Genomic DNA, 20,287 nt, shown 5'->3' on the forward strand with positions numbered 1-20,287 from the left:
GTCGGACTCCCTTGTGGATTGGGGAGCAGCTGAGTGAGGTAGCCCAATTGGAGGGCTTTAGGGGTTGGCAACTCATTGGCATTGACTACTTGAGGGATGTGTGGAAGGGGGAAGCCCCCCGTTCATTTGAATACTTGCAGAAGGAATATGATCTAGAGGACTCGCAGCGCTATCATTACTTACGCCTCACACATGCTCCCGTATCAGAGTGGGCGCCTCGGTCCCGGAATATTCCCCCATGGAGGATTGATTACTTCTTGACCCAATCCTTGACAAACCCACGTCCACGATCTATCGCAACTTAATAAACAATATGCCCGATCCTTTAGTGTCACTGAGGGCGACTTGGGAGCAGGACTTGGGCCCCATGGAAGACGACGATTGGCAGGATGCCCTGCAGATTCCATGGGAAATCGCGATCCGGGTCAGATTCCGGCTGGTATAGCTCAAAAATCTGCACTGGGTTTACTACCCCCATACCCTACTGTACACCTGGGGTAGGTGCCAGTCTACTTTGTGCACGCGGGGAGTGTGGGGAGGAAGGGTCCTTCTAGCACATACTTTGGGAGTGCCCGGAGATTGTCTCCTTTTGAACCAAGGTCACGGACATAATGGCGGAGGGGGTGGGCTCTCCTCTCCAGAGGGAGCCCAAATGGTTACTTTTAATGATAAAGGGGCCCGCGGATTGGACCAGATATGGGGAACTCTGGTTGGCCATGGCGGCGGGTGTGGCAAAGAGGAATATTGCCAGGGCCTGGGGGCGTCAGCTCCTCCACAGTGGGACCAATGGGAGCGGGACCTTGATTGGTGTCAGAGGGCAGAGGAGACCATTTACAAAAGTAGGGGGTGCCCCAAAAAAATGGAAGATCTGGGGGCCTTGGGATAATGGGCTTTATTTTGATTGTGCAGATAATGGTGAATTGTGATTATTCTTTACGCTGTACACTGCCTGTTTGTCCGATGCAATGTGACCAATGGATTGACATGTCTTTTGAGGGACTGGAAATGATTGGGCGCCATGGATAAACTCCCTTCCAGCCTTTTATAAAAAATATGTTACTACAACCCTTGCGAGTAGTAACTTTCCAGGGTGACAATGGATTGGAGAGAAGTTGGTAAATACCCTTAAACATGCAAGTTTGTGGGTCCACTTGTGCTCCAACGGCATTCCACAATTTTAACTACCACTTCCAACCCTTGTGAGTATATGTGGTCAGAGGAAAATGTTCATGGGAGTTAATCCTTTCATGAATGGAAAAGGAACATTTGTATGCGTAAGCAAAATTTACCTGCATAGCTACCCCAGAACATTTGAAGCCAAATAGAACCCTGGTATATTCAGATCCCTGCATAATCAAGTTGTATGATCAGAGACTAGCAAAATTCCAATCCCCAACATAATACAAATCGTGGCATAATCAGAGAGGCAATTATCATTGCCCTGATATAATGCGAATGCTGTCATTTATCAATTACATGGCACTACATGGGACATGTGTATTCTTCACACAATAAGTGGATTTCTGATGACCCTAGTCCCTTAAGCAAGTAGATATTTTATAGAGTTACAAACACTGATAAAGCGACACATGAACCAAAAGACTTGAAGCCTCCAATGCAGTAGACTTAGCAAAAAACCTGATGTAAAAGAATCCAAGAGAATAGTTCTAAAGGATAGACCAGGACCAAATCAGAAAAAAAAAAGCAAAGCAAACTAGTTCAATTGAATGGTGTGAGGTTTTGAACATGCACAACTGACAACAAACCCAACCACTTACTACCAGTCAGTGCATCCCAAAGTTCCACGATATCCGGGCATCCAGCACAAGTGTTCACACAAAATCCTTTAAAAGGCTAATAACGCTAATCATTATAGTGGCTATATTTATGACTACTGTGCTAAAAGGAAGACTTTTCCATAAAATGTCATGTTGAGGCAGATCACGCAGCCAATGAGATCTGTGAAGTCAAGTGTCCTACAAAGCCACTGTTCCACTTTATTTCTGAGAAGCTGCAGTGGAGTAACTTCCCATGTTTTGAACTGCTGATAGGCCTGCCAGGAAAAGGCCCAATGCCGAAAAGCAGAAAACTACCATGACAAATGCATAGGCAAAAAAAAAAAAAAAAGCTTCTTGTGCTTCAATGTACATAAACAGAGGCCGTGAACATCGATTCTAAGCTAACGTGAATGAAGTGTGGCCAGAAGAAGCGTTAGAGCCACTAAGCAGGATATCACCATGCATTATATACAGAGGATGGAGTATCTGCAATTGTACAATGGTAGGTTTACAAAGGATCATTCATAGTTTATACAAATAAATTATATTTAATAAAATAGTATCACATCTCAGAGAAACCAAAATTATTAATCTTGTTCCTTGGTATAACTGTTGGTTCTAAACCATTGAACAGGGCGTGGCCAAGACGGCGACCGCGGCAGACATGTGTCTGTGAGGCTTCCGGTCCCGGCCCCAGTTTATGCCCGCAAAATAGCTTCTAAACCTCCCCCCCACCCAAATACCGCCCTGTGACGATCCCGGCAGGCGAGTTGCAGCGCATATCTTGCCGGTGAGGCTGAGGCTGCAGAGGCGGATGGAGGCGGCGGCTCTCTTCCTGTCGGAGCGGCAGCGGTCCGCGAACGGAGCGCCCCCTAAGAGCGGCAGACTCGGGGCTGGCACTGACTGGCCGGGGTGCTCGCGGAGCACAGGAGGCTGTCGTTGAGAGCGGCGGAGGCGGGCAGCGACACCGGGACGGAGACTACAGCAGAGGTGAGAGGTGGGGGTGGTGCCCCCGGACGAGACGTCCATAGCCCCGGGGGCGCGAGAATCGAGGCCCGGGATTCAGGGCCTACCCCTGGAGAGAAGGTTGTCCCAAGGGACAAAAGCACCCCGGGGGCTGAGGAAGAGGTACCAGAGATAACGTTCTGGCCGAGAGGGGGCCCCTCCCTGAGGATTTAGCCGGCTGGCGAAGAGCAAGACCGGGGAAGGAACACAAAACCAGTGTAACGTCTGGAGGGGCGCAAGCGACTACCCCCACTGAGGACCGGGCAGTGACTGGGACCCGGAGCGCAGCGGCGCAGGGTGGGTGCCCCTGTTGGAAGCGGCGAGCCCGGGTGATGGTGGTGGGCTCAGAGTGGCTGGAAGCCAACGCAGCAGCTGAGATCTTTTGTGGAGCAGGTCAGTGGTGTGCCTCGAGATGTCGGGTGGGTCGCGCAAGGGCGGCCGCACCATACCGGACATGTTAACGAAGGGATCCACTAAGGGAGAGAAGAGCCCTGTGGGTCCGACGGTGGTCAAAGACTCTACGGGGCGGGAGGATGGAAGAGCCCCAATCACTAAGACATTCCTGGAGTCCCCGTTTAACTCATTGCGGGATGACTTTCAGACTTTGAAACAAGAAATGGCGGGCGAATACAGAGAACTTCGTCGGGACTTAGATGGCATGGGAGAGAAGGTGGCCGCAGTCGAAGACGCTGATCAAACGCGGAGCGAGGAAGTTGAGCAGCTCCAGCAGGAAGTACTACGCCTGCAGGAGCAACAAATGGAGTTACAGGCTCATGCGGAGGATCTCGAAAATCGTTCCCGAAGGAACAAAATAGGCGTTCGGGGGGTGCCATCCAAGACGGAAGGGACTGATTTCACGCTGTTCCTACAGGGCCTCTTCAGAAACATCCTGGGGGAAAGTGAGGACTTCTTGATCCGCATTGATAGAGCGCATCGAGTGGGCTCAACACGCAAAGCACCCGCTCCTCCCCCGGATATATTAGCATTGTTACCTGACTTTCCATTAAATGGAGCGGATAATGCAAGCAGCTCGTCGAAAACAGCCTCTAAGTTATCAGGGTCAGCAAGTAGCTCTCTATCAGCTATTACCCAGCACAAGAGAAGAGCCTTCGAAATCGCCACCGCGTTTCTGACTGAGAGGGGGGGTCCCGTACTCATGGGGTCACCCCTTTCGCCTAGTTTTCAAGTGGAATGGTGTGCTGCAGCAGTTTAGGTCTTTGAAGGACACCTGCGCAGTATTGGGGATAGATAAGGCGGAGGACTCGGTAGGCAACGAAGATGCAAGCGGGCCATCACAGGGAAGGCCCTCCCGCTCCACGGGGAGGGTTGGCAGCGTGTGGGGCGCAGGCGGTCATCTAGGGCGCCACACAGGCCAGATCAGACGACGGTGGCGCAGGAGCAGGCGGCTGCCATCAAGGAAGTGTCCAGAGACACGACGTCATAAGACTAAGTCTCTTCCTCATGCTCGAGGAGGGGGGGGGGGGGGGTTCTACATTTAGCTTTGTCATCAAGCGGGCCTGATTGGGGCCGGTCGGGGGGGGGGGAGGGTCGCCAGTGGCACGTTTTCCTTTGTTGCTTCCTTCCATGGGCCTGCCACAGGACTTGACGGGTCCAGGACTATCTTGACTGATGGGGAGTTGGAAGTTGGGGTTAGGGTGGGCACTGGGAAGGGGGGGAAAGGCAGGGGGAGCAGGGGTTGTTTTGGGTTCTACGGGGGGGGGGGGAGGGGAGTTTCTTTGGGAGGGAGCCCTCTGTCCGCCTTGGGGATTTTATTTTGTTTTTTCTCTCTCATTTCCAGCATTTTTGCCGCTACACACACTACATGGAGCTTCAGACCCTGTCCTGGTTTATGATGGCACACACCAGACTAAAGATTCTCTCTCAATGTACGAGGCCTTAATAATCCAATCAAGCGCCGAGCAGTCCCATCACAACTGGAACACTCCACAGCTGACATCTGCCTTCTCCAAGAGACACACCTCCTGCCCAAAGACTGCCATAGATTAAAATCCCGGGCCTTTCCTACACAACTCTTTTCATCTGCCTCTAAAAAAGTAGCTGGGGTAGCGATTTTGGTTTCCAAAGCATTTAAGGGCAAGGAGCTGCAGAAGGAAGCGGAATTGAAGGGGCGATTGTTGGTGTACCGTTTCCTAGTTGCAGGTGTGACACTCTTGATTGGCTCAATCTATTCGCCCAATGAGAAAACAAGAAACATTCCTCCGAACAGCGCTAGCGGCAGCCACTGCCAATGCAGTACGACACTTGCTGATAGGTGGGGACCTCAATCTAGTCTTCCATAACACGGCAGACCGCTCATGCCAGCGAACAGGGCAAGTGGGAGCTCTCTCTGAATCGGGCCACGCACACCTCCAGGAGCTCGGGCTCACTGACCTCTGGCAGAATCTCCATCCACGCAGCACAGCCTACACATATCACTCAGGGGCTCATAGATCCTATGCGAGGCTAGAATACTTTCTTTGCACATCTCCCCTGGTGGGGCGAACCCAAGACGTAGAGATCCTGCCAGCCGCGCTATCAGACCACTCACCAATGGTGGTCACTTTCTTCCTACCAACAACACCGACCCCACAGCGACACTGGCACCTCAGGGAATCCCTTCTCCGTTCCCCCGCGACGGTGGAGCGGATTAAAAACGCATCAAGCAATTCCTGACCCACAACAACAAGGACACCACACGGGCGACAGAATGGTCAGCCCTTAAAGCGGTCCTGCGTGGTGAATTCATCTCCGTGGCCACAGCCAATAATAAAGACAGGGAACAGAAGCGTGCAGAACTCACACAACGAGTGGCAGAACTGGAGCAAATGCACCAGCACACCGGAGCCATGAGGGCCTGGCGTCAACTCTGCAGCGAGAGGAAGATGCTGGCCGCCCTTGACCAGGGTGCGGCGGAATATGCTGCCCTGCGTTTTCGGCATGCATATTACACTGGAGGGGACCGCTGTTAGCAAACAAACTGAGGGAACAACGCATAAGACAGGGAATACAGGCCCTACGAACAGAAAGGGGTGAGCTAGTCACGGAAGACGCTGACATAGCAGAGACCTTTGGAACAGGTTACCAGTCCCTTTATGCGAGTGACGACCTCAACATCCAATCAGGTCGGACATACCTACAAGACGCACAGCTCCCATCCTTGAATACAGCCCAAGCCGACTTCCTAGATAGGCCAATAGCCCTAGAGGAGGTGGTGTCCACAATCTCCCGCTTAAAGCACAGGAAATCGCCAGGACCTGATGGGTACCCGACGATCTTCTACAAGACCTTCAGCCACCAGTTGGCCCCCCTCTTCAGGGATCTCTTTAACTCCTTTGACCAACCAGGCGCGATCCCCGCAGACCTCCTGGAGGCATCTATCTCGTCATACCGAAACCTGGTAGAGATAAAACCAACTGCTGCTCCTACCGGCCGATCTCACTACTGAATATTGACTTTAAACTCTAATCAGGCATCCTGGCAAATCGGCTTGCGCCGTACATGCAACAGCTTCTCGAACCCGACCAGGCCGGGTTCATACCCAAACGACAAACAAGCGACAACACCAAGAGGGTACTACATCTCATTGAGGCCGGATCACGTACAAGGCCGGACTGCATGATTCTCACCATTGATGCGGAAAAAGCATTTGATACGGTGCACTGGCACCATCTAGAGCAAGTTCTGCGTCTTTTGGTCTCGGGGGACGCGCTCTGCACCCACATTCATAACTGCTATAAGCAACCCAACGCCACGGTGCGCGTTAATGGTCACACCTCCCCCAGATTCCCGATTGGCAGAGGGACTAGACAAGGAGGACCCCTATCCCCAATCCTGTTTGCCCAATATTTGGAACCACTAGCACAGAGAATTCGACAACAAGCTCTCATTAAGGGTATTAAATTCGGGGGTGACATTCATAAGATCAGCCTCTACGCCGATGACATCCTGCCATCCATCACCGATCCGGTTCCCTCACTTCGTGCAACTCCATAGTTTTGCGCTCGCTTCGGGATTCAAAGCAAATGAGGACAAATTGATCGCCCTCAACATTTCGCTATCACCCGAAACCCTGGCTGCGGGACGAACACAACATACAGTGGTCAGACACCACGGTCCCCTACCTAGGAATCTTATTAGGTCCCACCATCCCTGTCAGAGTAGACGCAAACTATATTAAACTCCGCACACAGCTTCGAGAGGAGCTGCGAAGGTGGAGGCGCCTTCCGCGCTCCTGGCTGGGGAGGATTGCGGCCACCAAGATGACGCTACTACCGCAAGTCCTCTACCTGTTCCAGACCCTTCCCCTACGCCCACCTTAAGGTTGGATCCAGTGGATGCAATCTGAAATAGCACGCTACATCTGGCATGGCCACCGTCCGCGATTCAAACACGACATCGCGGTTTTACCACCTGCGCATGGCGGGGTAGGGATCCCAGACCTCCAACTCTATTTCAACGCAGCACAACTGCGGAGCCTTGTGGAATGGTATCAGCTGGAATCAAACAAGCCCTGGCTGTTCCAAGATCAGGCGGTAGCCGGTATGCCACTACAAGGAATCCCCTTTCTTCCGCGACGACACAGGCCTCCCAACCTTTACACATCCCAGATCACCAGCACGGCCCATCGATACCTCACACCGTATGAGAACTGGCTAGTCACTCGTACCTCTGAGAAGAAACTAATCTCCGATCTCTATCAGCACCTCCTACTTTCAAAACACACACACATATACAACGCAGGAAGATGTCGGTGGGAGCGGGAACTAGGCAGGGCCCTCACACACAAGGAGTGGAGCGGGATCTATCACAGGGCACGACATTCCGCATACCACTCTGGTCTTACCGAGACCCTCACCAAGGTAGCAACATACTGGTACCACACTCCAGAACGCTTACACCAGGGGAACCCCCAGATCAGCGACCGCTGCTGGAGAGGATGTGGGGAATTAGGCACATTGGAACATTTGCTTTGGAGCCGTCGAAATATACGGGAATACTGGGACACAATTATAGATGAGGTGGACTCTCACCTAGACACTCAATTGCCCCGATTCCCCACCTACATCCTGCTGGGACTGCCCAATGCCCTGATGTACCCACAAGGGCAGTCTCATAGCTATTGCCCTAGGGGCAGCTACCCAAAACATTGTGGCACATTGGAGATCACCCCGCACACCAGCTGGTTGCACAGGTTATGGATGGTGCTTGGAATGGAAAAACTGTCGCTGGTACAAGCTGGGAGGGGGGAGAAATTTCCAGAGTTGTGGCGCCCCTTCCTAACATTGGTCACAAGTGAATTTCGTGAGTTGAGGTGTCCCAGATACCTACGTCTCCTACGACTGGCAGATACGCCAATTCCGGACCCACAGCCCTCGAAGAAAACACGAACATGCAGGGCCAAATAAGCGCTCCTTTGCTTCCCCAAACAGATTATTATGAAGCAGACTTTTTCTTTGGTGGACAGAGGGGGGTGGGAGGGGGGAGGTAGTGGGTGTTAAGTTCTAAGGCACTGCAACAGCTTTATGTCATTGCATCAGCCCGGTGGGCACTATGTTTGCTCTCTGTTAACGCATGGTCACCGAGCAAGACTCGTATGTCTCATCGCAATGCCTTCTTGGTTTTTTTTTTCCTCTTGAAAAATCAATAAAAGATTTAAACCATAAACCATTGAACAGCTTAATTGCTTTGGGGACTTGTGTTTAAAAGATTGAAATCACCAATGGTTACTTTATAAAGATTTAAACATCTATTTTTAAAAATAACAACCAAATAAAGCTATGAAGAGTCTTATACAAAGCTAGAAATCAATGCTAGCAAACTGATTTGGTGCCTGCTATCATACGAAAGGGCCATCACTTCATGATGTTCCACCCTTCACAAGATCAGACATCTGCTAGGTTGATACATGTCCACAGAAAGAATTCTCCTCAAATAATAATTAATAAGACATGTTTGATGATGGTGATAATTGTGACCTACGGTTAGTTTGTTCAACTGCATTAGCACTGTAAAGTATCCAGCAAAAGTAAACATGTCGAGTGGAATTAATCTTGCACCACAATTTCGGAAGAAAAGTTACAAATCTGGGACTTTTTTTTTTAACTTCATGTTCACTTTCCACGAAGCTGTGTTGAGTACAGGAATTAGCATAAAGAGTCACGACTAATCACCTTAAACTGAAATAGAAATAAACTTTAATATTCAGGGTGAGGAGGGTTAATTTAATCAAAATAAGCAATCCTCCTTTCAAAATAACTGAAGTTTAAGAACTTGACCCCAAGCACTAAGGAACCTACTGTGGGCAGAATATATTCGACACTAGGAACCTCTGTGGAGAAATGGATGCAATGAGCTGCTAAGCCTTAAGGAACAGAGGCAATGAGCTGCTAAGCCTTAAAGAACATAGGCTGAGAAGCAATCTATGAGTGTTTGTCACTCTAGAACTTCAGAAAGGCTGTCAGCACAAAGCAGTTTATTAAACAATGGGATACAGTGCTGACCAGCACTTCAATAAATGCACACAAATAAGCTAATTGGTTGCCTCCAAAACTGCATTTGACTGGCACACGTGCACTAGTACTAGGTTAGTGGACCTTAGAAAGGCTGCAGTATACCTAGACACAGAGCAGAACGGGAAATACATAAAAGTGGGAATGCTTCCATTGATCAAGAAGGATGCATAGCTCTGCCTTGGCCCTTGGGACCAGTGATCCAAAGTAGGCGCACCCAGTATGACATGCACTAACTCTTTCCCTCCATACACGGTTTTCGAAAAGATAAAAACTGCAAGTCATTTTTCTGCTTCAACTTTCACTAAATGTCATTCAGTGCAGATATAATCTACTGAAACAGAAAGATCACCATTTTCCCCCCACAATTTCAAAGGGTCTTTATCCATTTTGTTTTACATACCACATATTTTGATTATACACACAATCATTCTACAAATTGTAGCTTAACTGAAAGCAGTTTCATTGCTAAGGAACAATTAATGAGGCGGTAAAATGAAGTAATATCCCTCACATTTACTACTGAAATGTATGTAACTGGTGGTTATTCAGTTCATTTTAATGCATACTGTAAGATGGTTTGGATACTAATACAATATGAATGTTCAACGATTCTATACATCTCCCAATCAAATAAATAACACCTCAAGACAGAAAGAGGCAAACTGGAAAATACTGATTAAATTGGCAAATTTAATTTGCAAAGATACGTTTAATCAATACAAAGCCCACCCTTTGCCAAATCATGTACAGATACCTAAAAGCGGGAACACAGTCATCCAAACGTGTTCATTTAGACCTTTGTCTCTAAAGAAAAATTCTTGAGACAACAAAAAAAATCTAGTACACCCAATTAATGTAAAACACAAGTATAAAATACAATAAAACAATTCATTAAACTATAAAATCTACATTCTAAAACATCACTGAGAATTTAATGGACAAGCTCCACTCAGGTTAATTAATGTCTTGCAGTTTGACTGTAAAACGTTATCAACATACAATAAAAGAATCTCCCCATGATATGCCACATCAAGAAATCTCATTCAGACTTATAATTTAATTGCTTGTCCCCTAACCCTAATACCATATTTTGCAAAAATATGTTTTAAAAAGGATCTTCCTTTAAGGTAAAAACCACAAACAATCCACAAGGGTGTGAATTGAATTTCCTTTTCGGTGAAGGACACACTGACAGATTTTGCCTTTGTTTATAAGAATATCATGATTCCCTGGCATTAAAACTTGCTTTAACCCACATTCAAATCTCAGGATACTTCTACACATCTTGATATTACAAAGTCTCTCAAGAGAGGGAAAGGTCTCACCATTCATCTATGAGTTTAGCAAGTGGGAGACGGATTGCTTCTTCCTCAAGTAAACGAGATCCTCCTCCCTTGAAACCGGACTTATTATTTTCAACTCCACCTTACTCACTCTTATCGGGTTGGTACACTCTGCAGCATTTATTTTTAATTCCCAACCGCAATTTTGGATCCTCCCTCTAACTTCATGGGCCAAGATAACTAGTTTTGCAATATTTTTACATAACTGGGAGATTTTGGGGGTTTAAAGCGCTATCTATTCATGTCCAAAATGTTATCTCGCTAAAGTTAAGGGGGGGGAGGGATAAACAAGATTCAGTATTGAAATCTAAGCGACTCACTCTTGTTTTGTCAAGGGGTGGTGACACCTGGTAGGTGTGCTCATGAAGCCCTCACCCACCAACCTAGTTGGTGGCATGCTTCATCATCGGGCCCACCCAGTGACACCTAGCGTGTCCCGGGTGTGCTTCGACGCCCGATTACAGCGGAGCAGGTTTATCGCTGAGTGTGCGGTGAAGGGTGCTATGAATGTGAATTTAAAACGGCTTGGCGGTGGTCCCAGTACCCGAAGGTGGATTAAACTTTAATACCTGGGCCACCGTCAGCGGTTAAAAATAAGGCAGATGGACGTTAGAGGCGAGTTACGACCTCCCACGTCCTTTGATGGGTCAACATGTTTCAGCCAGTGGCTTATGAATATGCTGGCTTTCTTCAGGACAGATAAAAAGTGTGTGCAATTAAAACTATTTGGTGTGTGATCAAGACTATGTGTCTACACGCCCTAAAGTGTTTATCTATGTGTGAGAGGGGGGATTCCCTTCTCAAAAACACCTGTACATGTAACATGTAAGGACAAGGACAAAACATACAAGGGGAAAAGAGAGTCACTAGAAAGTATTACATACATACTCATGACAGCCGACTCTATAGCGTAGGGGGTGCAGGCTATAGGCGGCTAGGGTGTAATGATACTGGTGGTACCATTATTGTGAGAATCGCACTTGAATTTCGTTGGTGGGGTGGCTAAAAAACGATATTCACAACAATAGGTGAAAGAGGTGGTAAAGAATAAACTGCAGCGCAGGAATACTTTCTTACGCTAGTTTTATGGAGTTTTGGCTTCAAGGTTTTGAAGTGGCAAGGGGTTGGCCCTGTGAAGAAGAAAAAGGTTTTGCCACTGGGCTTAGGAGACCTGTAGGGGAGAAAAGTAGCGCTTACCCGTAGTAGTGGTGGTAGTTCGTCATACTCACAGCATTTCTGGCCAGAGCCTGCTTTGGACCTGTAGTGCCTCCTTCGCAGAACCGGTAAGTAATGGCCAGTGCTGCTTGGTTTTATACTGTAGGCGATTGGGTAATTGACCGCACCTGTGTGGTTGGAAAATGGTAGAAAGACTCGAGCTGCCGAGTCATGATCTTGCCCAGGTGCGTGGGGAGTGGTTGCAAGTATGCGCGCATGCTCGCGGGGTTGTGGCTGATGTGCGCGCATGCGCGGTGAGTCGCGTGCTCAGGGCGCATGTGCGGGCGAGAGTGTCGTTTTCGCACATGCGCGTTGCAGAGTTGTAGGCGCGACGTACTAGCGCGCATGTGCAGGCATTGGTTGGCAGTGCTCAGGGGCTTATGGACCATGCGTGGTCACAGTCGGAATGATAGTCCCCTGGTACTCAATTTCTGGGTGGGATATGTAAATGAGATGGGTAGTTCGCTTTTGAAGGTCTTTCCTGATATAGGTTGCCAGGGTAATAACAGGGGGTTGTAAGCATGGGAGGGGATTCACGGTCCCTATTCTCAGAACTAAAAGGCTCTATCTCCAAGGAGATATTTTACAAGGGGGGGTGGTTCCAGTATACAGAGGGCAATTGTGGCCCTTAGGTTTAAGAGGATGTTAAGGAGTTTCACGGGATGGCATCGTTCAGGCCATCAGTGGCAGTATATCCATTGCTGTTCCTTGCTAAGGAGTTTCTTATCATTGTCAATGGGGCTTTCTGGGATTTGTTCAATGACTGTCCAGTTAAGGTCATTGGGTGTATGGCAGTGGGTGATAAAATGATTAGTCTACTGATGTTTTTCTTGCATCGTATGGTACTGCGATGCTCAGTGATTCTAGTTTTGACTTTGAGTGTTGTCATCCCCACATACCGGAGGCCACACGTGCATGTGAGGAGGTATATCACATTGCGTGAGTTGCAATTAGTGTGGTTCCTTTGGGTCCAGGTCTTGTTGGGTTCAAGGTTCAGGGTTTTAGTGTGGGTGGTGAGGTGACACACACTGCAGTCGTTGCAGGGATAATGTCCAGTGATCTTGGGCAGGCCCCATGCATTGAGGACTGTGTTTTCTGGGGGCTTTGGTGGTAGTCTCGGTCGGGTGCTCACCAGTTGATCTTTTAGATTGTTGCACCTCTTGTACGCAAATCTGGGGGTGTCCCATTTTCTCTGCCCTGAGTTAATTATTCTCCAATGTTTTTTGATGATTTTTGCCACCTCGTTGGATGCTGTATTGTAAGTTGTGACGCAGGTTATTGGTTGTTCCTGGTCCTCCTTTGTGATGGTTTTAAGGAGTGCGTCACGGTTTTGGTTCCTCGCCCTTTTCTGTGTTTTGCGGATGATTGCTTTAGGGTAGCCACGGCTTTCCAGCTTGGTGGCCAGGTCTGCTGATTGTGATTTATAATCACCGACGTTGGTACAGTTTCTGCGTATATGCAGAAACTGACCAAATGGTAAGTTTTCTTTGAGAGGGCGAGGGTGGAAGCTCGTGTAATGAAGCAGTGAATTCCTCGCTGTTGGTTTGTAATATGTGGTAGTGATGAGGGTCCCATCTTTGGCTGTGATTTCCAGGTCTAAGAAGGGTAGTTGGTGGTTGCTTGCTGTGCTAGTGAAATTCAGATATGGGTCCCTGGTGTTGAGCCAGGTCATGAATTGGTCCAGGTCATTTTGAGAGCCTTGCCAGATGACCAGAATATCATCGATATACCTGTGCCATTTCAGGATGTGGTGGCTGAACGGTTGGTTTCCACAGAGATGTTAGTGCATTCAAAATGGTGTACATACAGTCCTGCTACGCTAGGGGCGAAAACGCTGCCCATAGATGTCCCGTTTGTTTGTAGATAAAAGGTGCCCTCGTACTCAAAATAGTTTTCTTTGAGGGCCAGCGTGGCACATGCCAGTATGAAACTCCTCGGCGTGCGGTAAGGCCAAGGGGAGTCTTCTAAGATGTCCTGAAGAACTTTCAAGGTGGCATCCTGGGGGAGACTGGTGTACAGGCTCTCCACGTCTCACCCTACCAGCAGTGGTGTGTCAGGGTCAAATGCCATATTGTTTATGACCTGTAGTAGGTGTTTAGTATCCTTTATGTATGTGGGTGTCTTTTGCACCAGAGGATTTAGGAAAAAGTCACATTAACGTGATAATGGTTCAAGTAGGGAGTTTATGCCTGATACAATAGGTCTGCCAGGTGGTGGGATTTTACCCTTGTGTACTTTGGGTACAGTGTAGAAGTAAGGGGTCCTGGTGTGTTCAGGGCATAGGTATTCAGCTTCCTGTTTGGAAATATGTTCAGCATCTGCTGCCCTCTTGACAAGTGTAAGGATAGTTGCTCGTATATTCTCTGCGCCAGCTCAACGTGTAGTTTGAATTTGTCCAGTCTGGTGGTTGGTACAAATGACCGTCCCTTTTCCAAACTACACGTTGAGCTGGCGCAATTCTTCAGAAAACTCAAATTGAAATCGTTCTTTGAAAAACCCACCCCAGAAAGTGACCAACCCAACGAGAACCCCAACATCACTGGTCTCAGAGTTAAGTCAACCTTTGTCCCACCACCTTCCACCATCCCTGCCGAAATCACAATATTTGAGCAGGCAGTATACCATGACATTGAGAATCTTGACCCGACCAATCACTTCAACAATCTGTCACGGGATGATAGACAAACTATACAACGCCTACAAAATAACCCCACACTGGTCATAAAACCAGCTGACAAGGAGGGAGGCTTTGTATTACTGGACAAGACACTAGGACACTGAATGTCGCAGACTCTTAAGCGACAGTAGGAACTACCGCAGGTTGGAACAGGATCCAACAGAGAATCTACGAGCAACTATCCTTACAAAGTACACAAGGGTAAAATCCCACCACCTGGCAGACCTATTGTATCAGGCATAAACTCCCTACTTGAACCATTATCACGTTACTGTGACTTTTTCCTAAATCCTCTGGTGCAAAAGACACCCACATACATAAAGGATACTAAACAACTACTACAGGTCATAAACAATATGGCATTTGACCCTGACACACAACTGCTGGTAGGGTTAGACGTGGAGAGCCTGTACACCAGTCTCCCCCAGGATGCCACCTTGAAAGTTCTTCAGGACATCTTAGAAGACTCCCCTTGGCCTTACCACACGCCGAGGAGTTTCATACTGGCATGTGCCACGCTGGCCCTCAAAGAAAACTATTTTGAGTACGAAGGCATCTTTTATCTACAAACAAACGGGACATCTATGGGCAGCGTTTTCGCCCCTAGCGTAGCAGGACTGTATGTACACCATTTTGAATGCACTAACATCTCTGTGGAAACCAACCCGTTCAGCCACCACATCCTGAAATTGCACAGGTATATTGATGATATTCTGGTCATCTGGCAAGGCTCTCAAAATGACCTGGACCAATTCATGACCTGGCTCAACACCAGGGACCCATATCTGAATTTCACTCGCACAGCAAGCAACCACCAACTACCCTTCTTAGACCTGGAAATCACAGCCAAAGATGGGACCCTCATCACTACCACATATTACAAACCAACAGCGAGGAATTCACTGCTTCATTACACGAGCTTCCACCCTCGCCCTCTCAAAGAAAACTTACCATTCGGTCAGTTTCTGCGTATACGCAGAAACTGTACCAACGTCAGTGATTATAAATCACAATCAGCAGACCTGGCCACCAAGCTGGAAAGCCGTGGCTACCCTAAAGCCATCATCCGCAAAACACAGAAAAGGGCGAGGAACCAAAACCGTGACGCACTCCTTAAAACCATCACAAAGGAGGACCGGGAACAACCAATAACCTGCGTCACAACTTACAATACAGCATCCAACGAGGTGGCAAAAATCATCAAAAAACATTGGAGAATAATTAACTCAGGGCAGAGAAAATGGGACGCCCCCAGATTTGCGTACAGGAGGTGCAACAATCTAAAAGATCAACTGGTGAGCACCCGACCGAGACTACCACCAAAGCCACCAGAAAACACAGTCCTCAATGCATGGGGCCTGCCCAAGATCACTGGACATTATCCCTGCAACGACTGCAGTGTGCGTCACCTCACCACCCACACTAAAACCCTGAACCTTGAACCCAACAAGACCTGGACCCAAAGGAACCACACTAATTGCAACTCACGCAATGTGATATACCTCCTCACATGCACGTGTGGCCTCCGGTATGTGGGGATGACAACACGCAAAGTCAAAACTAGAATCACTGAGCATCGCAGTACCATACGATGCAAGAAAAACATCAGTAGACTAACTAATCATTTTATCACCCACTGCCATACACCCAATGACCTTAACTGGACAGTCATTGAACAAATCCCAGAAAGCCCCATTGACAATGATAAGAAACTCCTTAGCAAGGAACAGCGATGGATATACCGCCTCTCAACTGCCACGGATGGCCTGAAAAATGCCATCCCGTGGAACTCCTTAACATCCTCTTAAACCTAAGGGCCACAATTGCCCTCTGTATACTGGAACCACCCCCCCCCCCATGTAAAATATCTCCTTGGAGATAGAGCCTTTTAGTTCTGAGAATAGGGACCGTGAATCCCCTCCCATGCTTACAACCCCCTGTTATTACCCTGGCAACCTATATCAGGAAAGCCCTTCAAAAGCAAACTACTCATCTCATTTACATATCCCACCCAGAAATTGAGTACCAGGGGACTATCATTCCGACTGTGACCACGCATGGTCCATAAGCCCCTGAGCATTGCCAACCAATGTCTGCACATGCGCGCTAGTACGTCGCGCCTACAACTCTGCGACGCGCATGTGCGAAAACTACACTCTCGCCCGCACATGCGCCCTGAGCACGCGACTCACCGCGCACATCAGCCACAACCCCGCGAGCATGCGCGCATACTTGCGGCCACTCCCCACGCACCTGGGCAAGATCATGATTCGGCAGCTCGAGTCTTTCTACCATTTTCCAACCACACAGGTGCCGTCAATTACCCAATCGCCTACAGTATAAAACCAAGCAGCACTGGCCATTACTTACCGGTTCTGCGAAGGAGGCACTACAGGTCCAAAGCAGGCTCTGGCCAGAAATGCTGTGAGTATGACGAACTACCACCACTACTACTACGGGTAAGCGCTACTTTTCTCCCCTACAGGTCTCCTAAGCCCAGTGGCAAAACCTTTTTCTTCTTCACAGGGCCAACCCCTTGCCACTTCAAAACCTTGAAGCCAAAACTCCATAAAACTAGCGTAAGAAAGTATTCCTGCGCTGCAGTTTATTCTTTACCACCTCTTTCACCTATTGTTGTGAATATCGTTTTTTTAGCCACCCCACTAACGAAATTCAAGTGCGATTCTCACAATAATGGTACCACCAGTATCATTACACCCTAGCCGCCTATAGCCTGCACCCCCTACGCTATAGAGTCGGCTGTCATGAGTATGTATGTATTACTTTCTAGTGACTCTTTTCCCCTTGTATGTTTTGTCCTTACATGTTACATGTACAGGTGTTTTTGAGAAGGGAATCCCCCCTCTCACACATAGATAAACACTTTAGGGCGTCTAGACACATAGTCTTGATCACACACCCACTAGTTTTAATTGCACACACTTTTTATCTGTCCTGAAGAAAGCCAGCATATTCATAAGGCACTGGCTGAAACATGTTGACCCATCAAAGGACGTGGAAGGTCGTAACTCGCCTCTAACGTCCATCTGCCTTATTTGTAACCGCTGACGGTGGCCAAGGTATTAAAGTTTAATCCACCTTCGGGTACTGGGACCACCGTCAAGCCGTTTTAAATTCACATTCATAGCACCCTTCACCGCACACTCAGCGATATACCTGCTCCGCTGTAATCAGGCGTCGAAGCACACCCGGGACACGCTAGGTGTCACTGGGTGGGCCCGATGATGAAGCATGCCACCAACTAGGTTGGTGGGTGAGGGCTTCATGAGCACACCTACCAGCCAGGTGTCACCACCCCTTGACAAAACAAGAGTGAGTCACTTAGATTTCAATACTGAATCTTGTTTATCCTCCCCCCCCCCCCTTAACTTTAGCTAGTCTCCTTTTGATTAAACTCTATATAAATTGGGGATACGGACTAGCTATCTGGTCCTCTCTCTACCTCTTGATACACGATCAAAATGTTGTTATCTCAGCATGATTTTAATGTATCCACCCGGACAGGCCAGTTTCCGCTCTGACTACCTGCACCATAGAAGAAAATGGGAGAGAGAGTAATCTTTTTAGACCTTCTTTCTTCAAGGTCCCAAGTCTTTGTACCCCTCCCCCCCCCAGTCGACCACCTCAATACGATACTAGAACGGAGGCCTTATCATTGTCTGATAGGCAATCCGCATTGGTCGATGGGAGGGCCTCCCATAACAGTTGTAAAATCGCTTTAATCTCCCTACTGACGAGAGCACATTAGCTTGGCCGAATAAAGATGCTCCTTCCATCCTAAGCTGTGAAAAAAACAGATCTCTATGTATTTGTACTTATTAACTCTCTCTATTTTGACTACAATATCCAACTCCTGCTTCTCTATCTGAAACACACTCCTCTTTTCCATATGTATTTTAATTTTTTTCTTCTTGCAGTAATTCGCAGATATATATATAATTATCTTTGAAGCCCAATTCCGGTAATATCAATAATTGCCAAGTCATCCGCGTACAAGAGACAGCTAATTATATATCATTCATTTTTTGGGCTGAATGTATTTGGCCGCCTTGGGACATCAGCCAAGAACAAAAAACAATGTTGATTCCAATAAACACCCTTGTCTCAGGCCATTTCCTATGTTAATTCTCTTAGAAAGAAATCCTCCACTGTTCAATTCAACTTAGGTCCAGTCATCCCTGTGAAGTTACTGCAAAATTAACAGCAAGTCTCTAGGGATCATATATTCCTTTAACGTTTCCCACAACAATGCTCGATCAACTGAATCAAATGCAGAGCTGAAGTCAACAAAACAACAATAAAGTACTCCGCACTGCTCTATGCCCAACAAGCAGAAACAGTGGTCAATATTTGAGTGGTTCTCCTTAAAAACACCCTGTTCCTGAGAAATAATAGAATTCACACCTGTCCACTCCTTTAATGTCCGCAAAGGGAATTTTGAGAAGACCTTGCCACGTACATCCAAAAGGTTTATTTGCCGGTAGGTCCAGAGGAGGGAATGATCCCCTTACAAGTTTACAACAAACTGTTCACAAAGTAGTGAAGATTAAATAAAAGAAGTTTGTTTCCGATGTGTGCGTGGATTTCCTAGCAGGGTGGGTTTCTGTACAGCCGATGCACAGGAGAGCACTACAACCAGTTGCACCCCTCTTCCTGCAAAAGCCTTAAACTGGGAGTCAGAAACGCAGGTGCAGCCGCCTCCTGATTCGGCCAAGGGAAGTCTTACGAGGACAGTCACGCCTGCTGCATCTCCGACAACAGCCTCGCAGCTCTCCCTGAGACTGCACTGGGTGGACGGGGACGCATCCTGCTAATTACAGCGTGCTTGTCCTGGGAAAGTAGGGCAGATTCTCGATGAGATCCCTTTCTCTTTAAGAACAGTGCAAGACAGGCTACGCGTTTCCAAATAGGCATCAGTTATAAAATGCACGTAAAAAGTTGCAGCGGCACATTGTCCTGAGGGATGGGTTGGTCGAAGTGTTCTTCCAGGGATGAGCGTGCACTACAGGGTGGGTGGGGCCTGCGGACTTGTAGGGCATCGGGTCTAATGTAGCCAGCAGACTTCAACAATGCAACCTGTGGAGGAAAATCACACGGGGCTCTCTATTAATTCCAGTCCTCCCTTACCTCTTACCTCTAAGGTGGGTATGGCTACCAGGCGGCGCGAGAGGACTCTAGCCAGCAGCTCCCTGAGGCTGCTTGTGCTGGGAGAGGCCCTGCGACTCCCGTCGGCAACAGATGCTCCCGGCTCAAAACTCCAGACAGGGAAAGAGGTGGAAATCTCCCAGGAAATGGCGCCCGTCCACCTCCTCCTATACCGCAAATTAATTCCTATTACCCTCCTCCTCCTTTACCCCGGCCCAACACCGCCCCTTCCTCCTCCTCTTCGCCGGCCCCTTAAAGGGAACGCACGCGCGTCTTCAGTACCCTGAGTCAGAACAAACGGTTCGTCCCCGCCAGAGGCTCCGCCCACTTTTAGAACAATTGGTTCTGCGCCTCTGACAGCTCTGCGTGAACCCCGCCCATTCACCAGGAGCCGAGGGGGCATCTGCACAGAGGAGCAGTAATTCAATCTGAGGTGGCGGCGCGCCTCAGTGTCTGGCGTAAGAGTAACTCGTTTCGGGGAGGTATTCCTACATCCTTTGCCTTTAGATACTGCGTATCGCTCCTTCAATTCTCTGACTGGAGATAGAACAGTACATTCGTACCCTCCTAAACTGATTTACGCTTGCCCCA

The 20,287-nt window shown here is 48.2% G+C and overlaps 1 protein-coding gene across 1 annotated transcript in view; it reads right to left on the reverse strand.

Moving 5' to 3' along the window:
- The window catches only part of EPB41L5 (erythrocyte membrane protein band 4.1 like 5), a 1,452,967-nt gene extending 1,433,051 nt beyond the window's left edge, over positions 1-19,916 (reverse strand). Inside the window, exon 1 of the mRNA XM_086957110.1 lies at positions 19,686-19,916. The gene's annotated coding sequence lies outside the window, so the exon portion shown is untranslated. The remainder of the gene's footprint in view (positions 1-19,685) is intronic.
- Positions 19,917-20,287: the final 371 nt, after the last annotated feature.

Source organism: Lissotriton vulgaris, chromosome 2_1 (assembly GCF_964263255.1).
Source record: "Lissotriton vulgaris chromosome 2_1, aLisVul1.2, whole genome shotgun sequence".
Taxonomy (NCBI): Eukaryota; Metazoa; Chordata; class Amphibia; order Caudata; family Salamandridae; genus Lissotriton; species Lissotriton vulgaris.